The 16,189-nt window shown below is 46.3% G+C and overlaps 1 long non-coding RNA gene across 2 annotated transcripts in view; it reads left to right on the top strand.

Annotated features, from left to right (window-relative positions):
- Window positions 1–1,361: 1,361 nt before the first annotated feature.
- The window catches only part of LOC120398798, a 43,093-nt gene continuing 28,265 nt past the window's right edge, over window positions 1,362–16,189 (top strand). Inside the window, exon 1 of one of the 2 annotated variants that reach the window (XR_005594712.1) lies at window positions 1,362–1,423. This is a non-coding gene — a long non-coding RNA (uncharacterized LOC120398798). Of the gene's footprint in view, window positions 1,424–2,468; window positions 2,578–16,189 lie in introns of those variants that run through there. The other variant, XR_005594711.1, reaches the window with a different exon arrangement.

Consider the following 16,189-nt stretch of genomic DNA (forward strand, 5'->3'; position numbering starts at 1 on the left):
TCTGTCTGTTACTATATTCTACAGATTCAGAGATCTAAAGGGGATATTAACATTAAAATGGAACTTGGGTATAATAATATAATTGTGTATATTTCTCTTTTAAGTTTGTAGTAAACTGTCTATCAACTGCTTAATGAATTATTACCTTATGCTGATGAATATGATTAGTTACCTGTGCATACATAGGAAATAGGAGGTTTTACTTCAAAGCCACTATTCTTTATCCAAGGAATACTTGTTTTCAAGAGGCTATCGATAGCTTACCAGAGATCTATAAAAGAACTCTAGGACCCTGATCCTGTATCTCAGATCTGCTTAAGCTTCATCAGGGGAAGTTCGAGTTGCAAGACTGAGATCTCCAGCTCCAGTCTGGAGGACCCTGATAATGGACATAAACTGCCTATGTTGTATTATAACCCGATGAACTGATTCTGGAAAGAACTTTTTGTGACTCTAAGCTAACCATTTCTCCCATGAAACTGGCCTATGAACTTTATTCACGTCTGTATGTACAATGATCTTGTAACCAGTACTATCTCTCTCTTCTTTTTTAATAAATCTTAGTTTAGTTAATAAGAATTGTCTGTAAGAATGTATTTGGGTAAGACCTGAAATATTAATTGACCTGGTGGGTAATTGTGTCCGATCCTTTGAGATTGGTAGAACTTTATATATGATGAACGAGATTTTCAATAATCCTCATCATATTTGCCTTGGCTGTCTGGGTGGGAGCCTAAGGCTGGATTGTTTTAAGGGAGCTGTATTTTTGGCTTCTGGGTAACCAGTAAGGTATTATAGAAGTTGTTTGGTTTCTGGATTGGTGAATTTAATTAGTAGAAATAATCAACTGTTTTGGGGATCATCTGCCCCATTATTTGCAGTTTGCCCTGATTGAGCCATCTCAGTGTGACCTCCCCCTAGAACCTCAGTTACATGGGGTCTATATTGTTGTTCTTAAAATATGGGCTGTAAAGACCCAAATTTTTTAACATAGCTCTTGACTCTTTTATTAATGTAATGTTTCATCCATCTTATAGCTAAACAGATCCTGACTCTCAAAGGGGTATGTCCTATAGTGTAGCCTGAACCTTTTTAGGTAGACCTGAGGCTGAAACTCAAGACTCTCACCTCATAATAATACTCAGTGCCATTGTTCATACTCCTGTCTCCGCTGGAACAAATGTAGTTTGTAATGAACTTTTAGCAATTAACAGTCCTTCAGACCATAAGGAAGTAAACTCTCTTCTCTCATTTCAGAAGGATCATTACTTGATAGCTGGGAATTCTGACCTGAAAAGAGCCAGAGGAGTAAATCTTCCCATACTGTTTTTAATTATTATTATTCCTTTTCTTTTGGTGCAGATCTGGAATTCTGTTTTGATTTCACATTAACAGGAATAATTACTAATGATGAAGGATTCTGGTAAGTATAAAAATATTTGAACTCTTCTAGAAAAGAACTTGATCCTTCCAATCTGCTCATTTGGAAGTTGGCAGTACAGAAAATGGTGTTGCCCATAATTCTTTTGTCAGCTCAAGGATATCTTCATTAATAGGTAAGGCTACATTATTTTGAGTAGAAGCATGTAGGATATCAAATAATTTATATAATTTATCTTACACAAATTCTAAAGGAATTTCTAATGTCTCACTCAACCTCTTTAACAGCTTTTGAAAAGCTTTAAAGTCATCTACTGTCCTCAGAGTAGAGGACACAATAGCCTCATCAGGACAAGGAGATGGCAACAGCATTTCTGAAGAAGGGTCATTTTGAATCTGCTCTTAAATATTTGTCAGCTAGAAGCTGAACTGTGGAATTCTGAGGAGAATATATAGTCAATGAAACTTGTCTTCATGGGGATTTGTGACCTGAATTAGAAGGAGGAGGGAATTACTGATTTGAATTTGCTAAGGAATGCATATCGCCAGGACTGATATCCATACAGATAAGGAATAGCATTCCAAGATACTTAGTGACCCTGCAAGGTGGGAGGGTCCCAGAGCCTGGGCTCCAGCCTGAGCAGTGATACAGTATTACAGCCCAAGTCAGCTGGCCTGTGCTGTATAGAAATATCTTTTCAGACCCTGGGCCCTCCTGCTCGCCATCTCATTGACCTGAGCCTTCAGGTAGCGACCCTCTGGCACTTAGGCACTGACTCATAGGTGCTCCATAGCTGGAGCAGCCATGGAAAAAAACTGGCAGCCAGCTTCCCTCCCCCTCCCCCAGCACCTCCTGCCAGCGGCCCTGCTGATCAACTCCTCCCCTTCCCTCTCAGCTCCTCTTGCCTACTGCAATCAGATGTTCTGTGGCATGCAGGAGGTGCTGGGGGGAAGGGTTGGAGCGGGGACAGGGCTCACTCAGGGGAGGGTGCGGAACTGGATGGGAAGAGGTGGGGCAGCATTGGCAGAAAGAGGCATGCTGGGGCCTAGGGGGAAAGGGTGGAGCGGGGGTGGGGCCAGAGACTGAGCGGGGGTTGAGCATCCTCAAGAAAAGGAAGAAACTGGCACCTGTGCTCTGGCACCAGGATCCTCCAGCTCAGAATCCATCATCAGGCCCAAGGACTCCACCAAACAGAGGTATGAGGAAGGCAAGGGTAAACACCCTCACAAGAAGGGGAATAAATCTTAGCCCTCCTCTTATATTTCTCTCTTCCTTTCAGCACTAACTGACTTTTTGTCCCTGAATGAGTGAGTCTGAAGCTCGTGGAGAGAAGTGGGTGGGAACTACCAGCACTCCAACATGGTCCACTGAAGGGGCAGGACCAGCCCTGGCTGGCACCACACAGACGAAACAGACTGTTCACCTGGCAGGGGTACTGGACCAGCAGAAGATGACTGCATTGAAGATGGCACTAGTGGATCCAACCAAGCCCAAGATGCCTGCCAAAGTTCCTCCTGTTGGAATTCAGTATGCTCTTCTCAAGGATCTAGCAATTTACACAGACCTTTGATCCTCTTGGACTCATTACTGCTCAGTGTTGTTCTGACACTATTGACATGTCACTCACTGGTTCTGGCTCCAACACTGTCGGTTCCTATCCCCAGTTGGATAGTGACACGGCACACAGTACCATTGGCTCTACCAGAAGAGTCGGACAACTCCTATTCTTCATTTGAATGAGAGCATCTCCCAACGGTTTCCCTGATGGTTCAGCGAAGAGCTGTCAACCCTGACAGGGCTCTCAGAGACACCCGGATGCCTCTTTGTCCCCATGAACTGCATTGTTGGTCAAGAAAGCTATGGGGTACCACCAATGGGGACCCCATCCCTACTCTTATGATCCTGATTGCGAGCCTTATTGGCACCCATGGGATCCATACTTTCAGGGGCCAGTTTGAGATATTAGACTTCTAACAGTGATCACCTTCCAGAGAGTGAAATCTCCCAGGAGCACTTGGTTGAAGAACAGCCAGTACCAGAAGAAGAGCCGGTACCACCGGATCTGTCTCAGTGGTCGTGAAATGGGCTTCATAGTTACAGTTCTTGGGGTTCCACAAGGAGGTTCAGGCAGTGGTCAAGGACTTCCCTTTGAGGGTAACAACCTTTTGAGCAAAAAGACTGAGAAGCTAAGTCACTTCACTCCCTCAAGGACTTTTGCGTACCTCCGTTCTTTGGGGTTATATACCTTGAAACCCCATGGGAAAGATTCCAGGCTACCTCCTCATACACCTGACACCTTAGCCTTTCTTTCAGAAAAAGGAGTATGAGGCTTCCAGAAAGTGACAGAAGGTCTGGTGTCACAGGCACACACCTCAGCATCTCCCTTCCCTTTCCAATTCCATCCGCTTACTAAGAAGGCATTTTGATGGAATGCCCAAGAGCATTTCAATGAGATGCTCCATACCACCTGTTACTCCTACCCACATTGGTTGCTGCCTGGCCTGTTTCCTTCCAATGTGGCAGCTCACCACTTTGGACAAAGGATCTTATTGACTGGTTACATCAGGTGTGGTCAACCTGAGCCTGAGGCTGTGGCTACACTTGCATTTCAAAGCGCTGCCGCGGCAGCGCTGCCGTGGCAGCGCTTTGAAGCGCTAAGTGTAGTCAAAGCGCCAGTGCTGGGAGAAAACTCTCCCAGCGCTGTCCGTACTCCACCTCCCTGTGGGGAATAACGGACAGCGCTGGGAGCGCGGCTCCCAGCGCTGGGGCTTTGACTACACTGGCGCTTTGTAGCGCCGCAATTTGCAGCGCTGCAGAGGGTGTGTTTTCACACCCTGCTGCAGCGCTGCAAATTTGTAAGTGTAGCCAAGCCCTCAGAAGGAGTCAGAATTTACCAATGTACATTGCCAAAGAGCCACAGTAATACATCAGCAGCTCCCCGTCACCCTGCTCCTAGCACCTCCTGCCCACCGGCAGCCCCGCCGATCTGCACCTTCCCTTCCCACCCCACACCCCCTGATCAGCTGTTCGTGACGTGCAGGAGGCTCTGGGGGCAGGAGGGGGAGGAGCAAGGGCACGGCTGGCTCAGGGGAGGGGGCAGAAAGGGGTGGAGTGGGGGCAGGGCCTGTGGCAGAGCCAGAGGTTGAGCAGTGAGCACCCCCGGACACATTGGAAAGTTGGCACCTGTAACTCCATCCCTGGAGTCGATGCCTATAGAAGGAGCCGCATAGTAACTTCTGAAGAGCCGCATGTTGCTCTGGAGCCACAGGTTGGTCACCCCTGGGCTACATGATAGACTTCCTGTTGGCCCCTCCAACTCCCATGCCCTGTCCCTCTTCAGGGACCACTGTCATGAGAGGATTCTGAAACAGGAGGTGGAGTCTCTACTCTAGCTAGGAACTATAGAGCCTTTATGCTCTCTACACAGGGGGAAGGGATTTTACTCCAAATACTTCCTCATCCAGAGACCCTTCCTGGACCTCGGACCACTAAACATCTTTATACGTTGCTCAAGATTCAGGATGACCACCCTAGCCTCAGTAATTTCCTTCCTGAGAGAAGGTGACTGGTTTGTGGACCTCAATTTGAAGAATGCTTATTTTCATTTAGATATTCACCAAGATCATAGGAGATTTCTGTGCTTCACAGTGGGCCCAGTGCACTTTCAATACAGACTTCTCTCCTTCGGCCTCTTGATGGCACTCAGGGTTTTACAAAGGTACTGTCAGTGGTCACTGTATAACTACAGACAGGGCAGTCCAACTGGCTGCACGCAGGATGGCTATATTAGGAAGTACAAGCTTCAGTCAGCTCTTCACTCAACCTCTTTCATGTTTTGTGACTTCAGGTAAATTCAGAAAAATCTACTTTACACCCCCCACCACTTATAGAATTTACTGGAGTGAATCTGAACTTGATCTGGGCTTACTTACCTTAAGAGAGATTTCTCATGATGAGTGACTTCATTGCCTAGCTTTGACTCAAACCTCAGATGACAGTCCAGTCCTGCCTGGACCTGCTTAGCCATGTAGCTGCATGGACTTATGTACCCTATTCACAAGGCTGCACATAGAGTACCTTCAAATCTGGCTGTGGATGGTCTACGCTCCAAGCAGGACACTCTAGATAAATAGGTTTCACTTTCTCACAATGTCCTGATGTTGCTCACCTGGTGGGAAACCAGAGAGTCTGCGTCAGGGTTCCCTTCATTCCCACTCTCCCTACTAAGATTCTCATTACAGATACTTCCTTCCTGGTATGGGGAATGCATGTAGACAGCCAGGCAACTTGTGAGTCCCAGATTCTCAGGAATACAAGCTACCTATTAGTCTTCTCAAGCTTCATGCAGTACATGAAGTGCGCAAGACATTCCTACTGCTTATTTGGTCCACGTGACCACTTTCTATTATATAAACAAATTGGGGAGCCAGATCTTTGCCACTCTTCAGCAAGGTGATCCAGCTCTGGAATGGTGCATCTAGCATCAGATTACCCTCTTGGCAGTATGTATTCCAGGGTAATGAACTCCCTGGTGGACAGACTCAGCGGGCATTTCCACTTGGAACATGTGTGGGAGCTCCACCCTTTGGTAGTGCAATACATCTTCTGTCGATGGGGCATCCCAGCCTCTTTGCAACCTAGTAAAAAAAGAAGTGTTTTTGAGTGACCCACGACCTTAACTCCAGAGGGGATGCCTTACTGGTGCAGTGGTTGGACCTGTTGATATATGCCTGCCTTCCCTCCCATCCCCCTGCTACCTTATATTCTCAGGAGAATCAAACTGGACAGGGCAACAGTGATTCTGATAGCTCCCTGGTGACTGACAATTCTGGTTCACCACAATCCTGCAGTTGTCCTCTCACCCATGCATTTATCTTCAACTGTTCCTAGGCCTGCTGTGTCAGAATGAAGGCAGGACCAGCCACCCCAACCTGGCTTCCCTCCATCTGGTGGTGTGGTTTGTGGATAGACAGCGTACTTAGAGAAATTGTGCTCAGAGGATGTCCAAACCATCCTTAACAACAGCAGGAAACCCTGTTTAAAAAAAAAAGGGCTATATGCTGTCAAGTGTCAACTCTGGTGTTAGCAGCACCTACTGAGGAGTTGGCAGACCCTTTTGTCCTGGAATATTTTCTCTCCTTGATGTTGGGCTTTTCTATCAGTTCTTTACAAGTATATTTGGCAGCTATCAATGTCTTTCCTTCCCTGGTGAAGAATTGTTCGTTCACCTATCCTGCCATTGTGAAGTTCCCAAAAAGCATTATAAGGATATTCCCTCTGGTATCTACTCCTACCTGCGACCTGAACCTTGTTCTTATGAACCCGTCATTTGAACAGTTGTCCTGCTCCCTCCTACACCTATCTATAAAGGTTGCCTTCCCTCTACCAGAGCCCTTTCCTGCTCTGGAGGAAAGGTTCAGCAATGGAGAGCTGGCAGAGACGTTCCTCCCTGCTGCAGCTTTTGCTAGCAATCTTCCTTTGCTAGCACTTTAACAGTGAATTTGAGTGCTGCTAATGGTGAGTACAGTACTACAGGTTTCCAGTAGTGACATTCCCAAACATTCAAAAATCATGAATGAAAACCCTCAAAACTATGAGATTGGCTTAAAAACCATGATATTTTAAAAATTAATCAATTTTTTGCTTTTTATTTGCCCTCTTGTTTGAGGCTTTTGGGTTACACTTGGTTCATGTTTTCAAGCATGAAGGCTAGAAACTACTGTTTAAATGAAAATTGAGATTCTCATTCTTGAGGAGCTGAAGCTTAAAGAAAAAAACGCCAAATACATCAATAATTGGTAACACCTGTCTCACACGGGCTTGAGCAGAGATGTGTCCATAGTCCCACACCCTTACTTATTTGCTCACAGCTTTGGAGGTGGTGGGGGGAGAGGTGTTTGCTAAATCTGTAGTAAGATTTAGTAACTTCTGCTTTAAAACAGTTTGCCCTGGCAAGCTTGTTAAGTGTCATGCTGGCTCCTACACTGTGAAGGTGTAATACCTGGGCCTGCTCAGGCAATGCTCTCCTTTTCTGACCCACCCAAACCTCAATATTGATTAGGCTCATGGAGTTATAATAAAGAACTTTATGCCTTAAAGGAGAAAGAAGAAACCCCATAATGGTGAGTGCCGTGAACATACAACTACTTTTCCCCCTAGCTACAATATATAGTATATAAGTAATTGTCTAATAGTTCAGTGTGTAATAACATTTCAAAAGGATTAATATATTGATTATGTTTGACTAGGGTAGGCAAACTATGGCTGTGGGCTGGATCCGGCCTGCCAGCCATTTTAAGCTGGTCCCCAAGCTCCAGCCAGGGAGTGGGATCGGGGGGCTGCTCCACACAGCTCCCGGAAGCAGTTGCATTGCCCTGCTCCAGTGCTTTAGCCGGGCCACAAAGTTAGGGGCTGCTCCACGCGGCTTCTGGAAGCAGCCGCATGGCACCCCTCAGGCTCCTACACGCAACCATGGCCCCCTCCAGCGCTTCAATGGGAGCTGTAGGGGCGGTGCCTGCCAGGGCTGGCTTTAAGCCGATTCCCTGCGCCTAAGAGGGCCCCGAATTTTTTTTTAACTCACCCAGTGGTGGGGGGGGGTCCACTCCGGGTCTTCAGCAGCATTTTTGGGGTGGGGAGTCCGATCCGGGGCTTTGGTGGCATTTTGGTGGCAGGGGGGTCCTTCGGTGCCGCGGACAAACGGAACAACCCCCCCCCCCGCCACCGAAACGCCGCCGAAGCCCTGGACCGCCGCTGGGTATTCAAATCGGGCCCTGCCCTTCATAAAGCCGGCCCTGGTGCCTGCGGACGGGGCAGCGTGCAGAGCCACATGGCCATGCCTCCATGTAGGGGCTGGAGATAGGACTTGCTGCTACTTCTGGGAGCTGCTTGAGGTAAGTGCCACCCGGAGCCTGCCCCCCTGAGCCTCTCTTCATGCCCCAACCCCCTGCCCAAGACGTGATCTCACTCCTGTCCTCTGAACACCTTGATCCCAGCCCAGAGCACCCTCCTACACCCCAAACTCCTCATCACCAGCCCCACCCCAGCGCCCACACCCCCAGCTGGAGCCCTCAACCCCTGCCCCAGCCCGAAGCCCCATTCCACACCCTGAACTCCTCATTTCTGGCCCCATCCCAGAGCCCTCACCCCTTTCTGCACCCCAACCCCAATTTTGTGAGCATTCTTGGCCCAGCATACAATTTCTGTTCCCAGAGGTTGTCCTCAGGTCAAAAAGTTTGCCCACCCCTGTGTTAGACAAACACTTTTTGGTGAAAAACTTTGTATCTATAGATCTCTTCCATACTTGTGCTTAATTATTGAATTATTAAAACTACTTCTTTGCATTTTCTGGTAAATATCTGCAGCAAAGTTATAGACTCATAGAATCATAAAAATATAGGGCTGGAAGGGGGCTCAAGGAGTCATCAAGTCCAGCCCCCTGCACAGGAGCAGGAAGAAGTAAACCTAGACCATCCTGACAGGGATGGTTTTTAAAAACTTCCAATGATGGGGATTCCACAACCTCCCTTGGAAGCCTATTCCAGAACGTAAATACTTAAATAGTTAGAAAGTTTTACCTAATATTTAACATAAATCTCCCTTGCTACAAATTAAATCCATTACATCTTAATTCTGCTTTGATATCTCCAGAATCAGCCACTTTGTTTTATAAAACAGTGTTTTGGTTGCTGAAAGATTTGGTAGCTTGGTTGTTTTCTGCTTCCACCATATGTACAGTGCTATCTTGAACAAGTGCAGCACTTTTGTTGATGCAGTGGCACCTCTGTATCTAATGTTGCTGAGGAAACTCTGGGCTGAGATCCCTTATAGAGTTTACCTAGTAATTCCAGAGATTTGCATGGTGTAGGAGAGTGTGCTCAGATGGGGCCTCAAAAGCTTTTATTTTTCTTTGGTTTTTATTTTGCCATGAAAGGCATTTTCATTCTTAGTAGTTAGTAGTGTTAGTCTGGATCTGTAAAAAGCAACAAAGAATTTTGTGAACTAGGCAGACAGGCGTTCTGCGCAGCATGAGTGGTTGTGGGTGACACTTCACTTCTGATGCAAGGGTATTTTCACACAGCAAAGCTGCTGCAGAAACTGCTGTTCTCTCTAATCTTGCCACAGAATCTTTGTTGCATTTTCATTCTTTAGCATAATTTGTTCTGTTTGTTTTAAATGAGGAGCAAAAAAGAGTGGATGCTTTGGATCCAAACAATTTGACACTGGAGATGAACTGAGGACTGTTTGTGTGTGGATTGAGGACACAAGACAGTTATAGTATTATAGAAATTTCAGATGGAAAAGACATTAGGTCATCCAGTCCATCTCCTTGCAAATTCAGAACTGTTCCTTGCCATACATTTTCTAATGTTTTGTTCTGTCTAGTTTTAAATATCCAAGCAATGGAGATTCCACTTCTTCCCTTGAGAGGCGTATATATTACTTCATTTATCTTATTGTCAAGGACTTTTCCATGATACTAAACCTAAATTTTCTTTTTCTTAATGTTCATCTTATTACCCCATGTTATTCATCCTTCCACTCTGCTGAACAATTCTCTTTTATTCCTTGGTTAGTAAATATGTTTGTCTATCTTTTAATCTAATCCAGCAGTTCTCAAACTGTGGGTTGCGACCCCATTTTAATGGGGTCACCAGGGTTAGTGTTAGACTTGCTGGGGCTGGGGCTGAAGCCAAGGCCCAAGCCCCACTGCCCCTTGGATTCGGCTTTTCCTGCCCCCTCTGCCTGGGGCAGCGAGGCTTGGGCCTTAGCTTTGGACCCCCACTTGGGGCGGTGGGTCTTGGGCTGGCTCAGGCTTCGGTCCCTCCATCCTGGGGTCATTTTGTAATTTTTGTTCTCAGAAGGGGGTCGTGATGCAATGAAATTTTAGAACCCCTGAAAATCTATCCACTATTGCAATATCTTTTCCACCTCTCATTCATCACCTCAGCCAAATTACATTTTTCAGTTCTATAAATTGTTACTAACTCTACAAGTTACTGTCTCCAGCTCTCTGATCATTTTCATTGCTCTTCTCTGAGCTCAATAATGTTAACCTTATTACCATTCATTGTAGATGAACTGTGAAGAACAGCATTCAGTGCTTTGTATGTCATGGTTTTATTACTTTGATTGGGAGTTCCATGCTAATTTCAAAGTGCACAAGAGTGGTAGAACAATAAAAATGCAGGATTGTTCATGGTTTAATTCTTCAAAGGGCATGAGAATATGTACATGTTTAGCTGTATCTCATTGTGAGGGACACAGCAAGGTGTGCAGTTAACTCCTCAGTAAAAAAAGCCAATAGGAGCCCAGATATGTGCTTGTCAGGACCTGTACACGGGCAGTCTGATCTAATGATCGAAGCCCAGAATAGCATCCTGATCATGATCTGGAGCCATGCCAAGGGTCACAGCCAGAGTCAGAGTTAGAAGCAAACCAGAGGTCAAAATCAGAGTCAATAATTGGGGTCAGGATGAGGGAGCAGGAACAAGGAGCGAGAAATAAGGCAAAGTAACTAGAACAAGAAGTAGGAATCAGGCAAGGAGGCGGGAACTTGGTTTAAGGGGGTCTAGTCAGCAGCAGGCCTAATGACTAGTTACTCAGACAAGGGGTATGGCAGGAAATAAGAAACTTTGAACTAGGACAGGGGTTCTCAAACTTCATTGCATCGCGACCCCCTTCTGAGAACAAAACTTACAAAATGACCCCAGGACAGGGGACTGAAGCCTGAGCCAGCCCAAGACCCTCCACCCCACATGGGGGTCCAAAGCTGAAGCTCGAGCATCGCCACCCCAAGTCAGGGTGGGGGTGGCAAAGCCAAATCCCAGAGGCAGTGTGGCTTGGGCTTGGCTTCATCCCTGGCAACCCCATTAAAACAGGGTTGCGACCCACTTTGTGGTCCCAACCCACAGTTTGAGAACTACTGAGCTGGGAAGAAATCAGTTAGCAATTGACTGCTAGTCAGCTGATCCTACTTAGTCAGCAGCTGTAGCCTCTGTTTCTGGGGTATCACCTGCAGTTTCCACATCTGTCCTTCCAACATGCTGATGCAAAGACAAAGGCTCCTTCTTGGAAACCACCTGGGCCTGGGTTTGAGACCCATGGTGCTCAACACTATCCTCCCCTGAGGGCAGTCTCCAGATGCCTTGGGGCCAGGTTTTTCAGGTGAGCCTTGTGGAAGCCCAGTAGTTTTTCACGGGCATGAACATGAAGAGCTGGCTCCCAAGAACATTCTGTTGGCCCATAATTTTCCCAATAAATCAAATAATACAATGCTCTTCTGAATATTTGGAAATCCACGATGTTCTGAGTTACATACTCCTCATGGTCCTGTACTTGAACTAGGGGTGGGGGTGATGGATGCTGGCCAAGAAGTGGATCATTGGCAAAATGGCTTCAGGAGGGATACATGAAACACCAGATGGATCTTCCAGGATCAAGGGAGCTGCAATTCAAACGTTAGCAGATTGATTTGTCAAAGAATGGTGTAAGGCCCTGCATATTGATGTTCTAATTTGTGTGTAGGTTGGCCAGTCTGTAGATATTTAGTGCACAGCCATACTTTTTGACTAACATTCAGAAATGGAGCCTTTTGGCAATATTTTTGGTGTCTCATTTATAGGCTATTTTGGTGACCACTAGATGCGCCTTTAGGTTAGCCTAGATCTTCTTAATATCCTGTACCAGATCTAAGGTATCAGGAACCATTGTGGATGAGGGGACAAAGGGATGGAACTGTGGATGAAAACTATAACAGGAGTAGAAAGAACTGAATCAGGTGGAAGCATGTTCTGCATTATTATAAGCAAATTCAGCTAATGGGAGTAATGTAGCCCAGTTATTTTGGCAGCAGTTCAGGAAACAGCATAGTTACTGTTCAAGTACCCGATTGGCCCATTCCAATTGGCTGTCTATTTAGGGGTGATGGGATGTGGGTATATGAGAACAGACATCCAGGAGGTGAAAAACTTCCTTCCAAAACCTGGATATAAATTGAAAGCCCTGATCTGTGTTAAGATGGAGGAAAAACACATGCATAATTAGGAGTCATGTGGTAGTCTCCGCAGTCGAGCGGCGTAATCATGGAATATAATAGGACATTTTGGTGAGTTGATTAACTACAGTTATGGTGTTGTGTCCTTCCAATTCTGGTAGTTCGACTATGGAATCAAGGATTATAAGTGACCAGGGTCAAGAAGGGGTTTTGAATGGTGTCAGGTGGCCAAAGGTCATAGTCTGAGGTCAGGTGTCACTGGATCTGACATAGAATCGGACATTGTCACACATTTGCAACCACCAGAATAAGTGGGCTACTGCATGCAAAATCTTGCATTATCCAGAGTGACCCACCTAGAGGGTGTCATGGTGCATGTGTGGGACCCTCAGGGACATATAGATGGTCATTAACATAGAAAAAATTGTCAGCCCAGGGGTAATGGCATAGGGTGATGGCACAGAGGCCCTCCTTGAATGATAACAAGTATCATTAAGGAAGGATTACTTAAAGTGAGGTAAAGAAGTCTGATGACACAGTATTGGTATTTCAGTATGTCGAGTGGTGGTTCATGAGGGTTCAGAGATTCTGTATAGTACTCTTCCCTTCTGTGAAAGTACACCTGCCATACCATTCTTGTGGCCTGGACAGTATGTGATTGTGAAGTCAAACCTTGAAAAAAAACAAGGCCGAACATAATTGACACTGATTCAGCACTTTGGCAGATTGTACATATTCCAGGTTTTTGTGGTCTGTTAAAAGTAGTCTGTGTTGTTTAGCTTTCTCAATATAGAGTCCCCATGTCTTGAGACCCGACTTGATTGTGAGTTTTTCCTTGTTGACTACTTCATAACTGAGTTCAGCAGAAGTAAGTTTGAGGGGGGGGAAAAGCACATTGATGCATCTCCTGGTAAAACCCCATTCTTTGGGACAGTACCACCCCTAATAGCTACATCAGAGGCATCGATTCCAAGGATACCTTGGTCAGGGTCAGGGTGGGCCAGCACTGGGGCTGAGGTGAAGGCTATCTTTAGACATTCAAAATCTTGATGGGCCTTGTGGGGGCCAGTGAAACTTTGCGGGTTTATGAATAGGCTGTTATAGGAGATATGACTTTTGAAAACTTGGAGATAAATGTCCTATAGAAGATGGCAAATCCCATGAATTTCTAAGTGTCTCTCACTCTGAGGCCCTTCCTCATTCTGAACAACAGACACCTTCTTAAGATCCAACCATAGCCCTCCTGCTGATAGGATGAGCCCCCAAAATTTGATGGACAATTGCTTAAATGCGCACTTCTCTAGCTTTGCGTATAACCCATGTGGTGTAATCTTGTAAGAACCTTGTGGACATGGTGATCATGTTGTGCTTGGTCACTGGAGTAGATTAAGATATCATCCAGATCTGTGACCACATATTGGTTTAGGATATCTCAAGAGTGTTGTTAATTAAGTACTGAAAGGTGGCAGGAACTTTAGTAAGATTGAAGAACATTACTATATATTCAAAATGCCCATACCTAGTTCTAAAGGCTGTCTTCTACTCATCCTGTGCCCTGATGTGAACTAGGTTTTAAGCTCCCTAAGGTCCAATTTTCTGAACACCTGAGCTGACCATACTCCAACCAAAAGCTCTGGAATGAATGGCAGTCGGTGCAAACTGTGTATGGGTTATTTGGTTAAGCACCCTGTAGTTCACACAGTCTCAGAGAGCCATCCTTTTTTTAAATAAAGAGTATTGGGGCACCAGTGGGGAAGTAGAGTAGCAGATAAAAGCCTTTGGGAGATTTTGCTCCCAAGTCAATTAAGGCCCATTGCATGGGAAAGGCATGCTTGTCCTCTGGGATCTGTAATTGAAGCAGAATTTGTAGAAGTGGTCAGGAATGAAGACCTCCTATTTGAACATAACCTTGACATCTGTTGATGGGAGTGCCTAGGCTCAGGACCCCAAATGAACCTGGCTCTAATATTTTCCTGTTATTGGGCTAGCAGAGATTTTGGCAGGTAGAAACAGGTTTTCCTGGCTTCGGTGCACTTGCTTGTCTGGGGACAGGTGGGGCTGCATCATGTCTATTTGCCTGGGCTCAACTGGGGCCAAGCTTCCTAAAGTCTGAAGGCTGAACCTTGGGAAAGTGCGGACTGTAGATGGGGTCTTTCTGCATTCCATTCGTCGTTCATGAAGACTGGTGTCTGTCCTGATACACAGGCCCATAAAAGCCTCCAACCTGGCAGAAGGGTCTACCCATGCCAGCTTGTCCTTTAAGTCATCACAGAGACTGAGCCAAAACCGATGGACTGTGACATCATTCCAAGCAGTGTCTGCAGCCAAGTGTCTATACTGTGCAACATAGGAAGGAGCTGACCCCAGGGTGTGCTGAAGCTTATATAAGGTGATCTCTGCCGTGCAAGCTTAATGTGAGTTGTCAAAAAAATAGTGAACATGTGAAGGAAAGAATCCCAGCTGGTCATCACCCAGTGTCCTGCTTGAGAAAGGAAGAGGCCCAGGCTATGACCTTCCTGGTAATAATACTAAGTACCAGCCCCACCTTGATCTTATCTGTGGCTTATTCCTGGGGATGGAGCATAAACAGGAGTGTGCATTGGGTAATAAATCTGCAAAAATTGCTGTGAATGTCATCTTATCTGTCTGGTGATGTAACTCTGGGCTGAGCTGATGTCATAAAGGGAGACAGGTAGATACGCACAGCTGCTCTGAGAGCTGCAACTTGTTCTTGCAAGCAGCTATTTTCTGTTTGCAGAAGCCATACTTGATCCCTCAACCTCTGGTTCTCAGTCTGGAGGACAGCAATCTATTCCTGTAGACTCATAGACCTCTGGGGCATTAGAGAGGCAGGCTGGCCCAGTATTGTACAAACTCAGTTTAGGGGTTCAGCACCAAATCCGAAAAGAGACCAATAATGATCTGAGCAAATTATGATGCCATGTACGTGGGCAGTTTGAACTAATGGTCAAAGCCCAGAGCAGAATTGAGGTCATGGTCAGGAATCACACATTACATCCAGAGTCAGAGGCAGAAGCCAAGCAAAAGTCAATAACTGGGGTTAGGATGGGGGAACAGGAACAAGCAGCAAGAAACAAGGAGAGGTAACAGGAACAAGAAGTGGGAACCAGCCAGGAAGCAGGAACTTGGTCCTAGGGGTCTGGTCAGAAGCAGGCCTAGTGACTAGCTGCTCAGACAAGGGGAGTGGTCAGAACAAGAAGCTTTATGCGAGGAGGCACAGGTGCTGACTTTCATTTTTTTAGGGGTGCGTGCTCCACCCCCACTCTGCCCGGAGGCCCACCTCCACTCCACCCCTCCTCCTAAAGCCCCACCCTTGCACCGCCTCTTCCCACCCCTGCTTGCCCCTTCCCCCAAGGCCCCACCATCAGTCCACCTCTTCCTGCCCCTGCTCCACCCCCTGTTCCCAGTGCCTCCCTCTCGCCGCCGAGCAGCTGATCGGCGGGTGGCTGATGGGTGCTGGGCACCCACTATTTTTTTTCTGTGGGTGCTCCAGCCCCGGAGCACCCACAGAGTCGACACCTATGCGAGGAGGTGATCAATCAGCAGTTGGCTGCTAGTCAGTTGATACTGGTGAGTCAACAGGTGTAGCCTCTGTTTGTGGGGTGTCAGCTACAGTTTCCACATCTGGTTTTGCAGCATGGTGGCCAAATATGTACAGCTCCTACTTGGCATCCATGTGGGCCTGGGTTTGAGACTGCAAGCAGCTGAAGCTCTATTCCCTACAGTTATTGAAATGTTTTGAAATGTTTGCAGCAATGTTTTGGGAAACAATATAGTAGTTACAGTACCTCTGG

The sequence above is a fragment of the Mauremys reevesii genome, linkage group 2 (genome assembly GCF_016161935.1).
Source record: "Mauremys reevesii isolate NIE-2019 linkage group 2, ASM1616193v1, whole genome shotgun sequence".
In the NCBI taxonomy this organism is placed as follows: domain Eukaryota; kingdom Metazoa; phylum Chordata; order Testudines; family Geoemydidae; genus Mauremys; species Mauremys reevesii.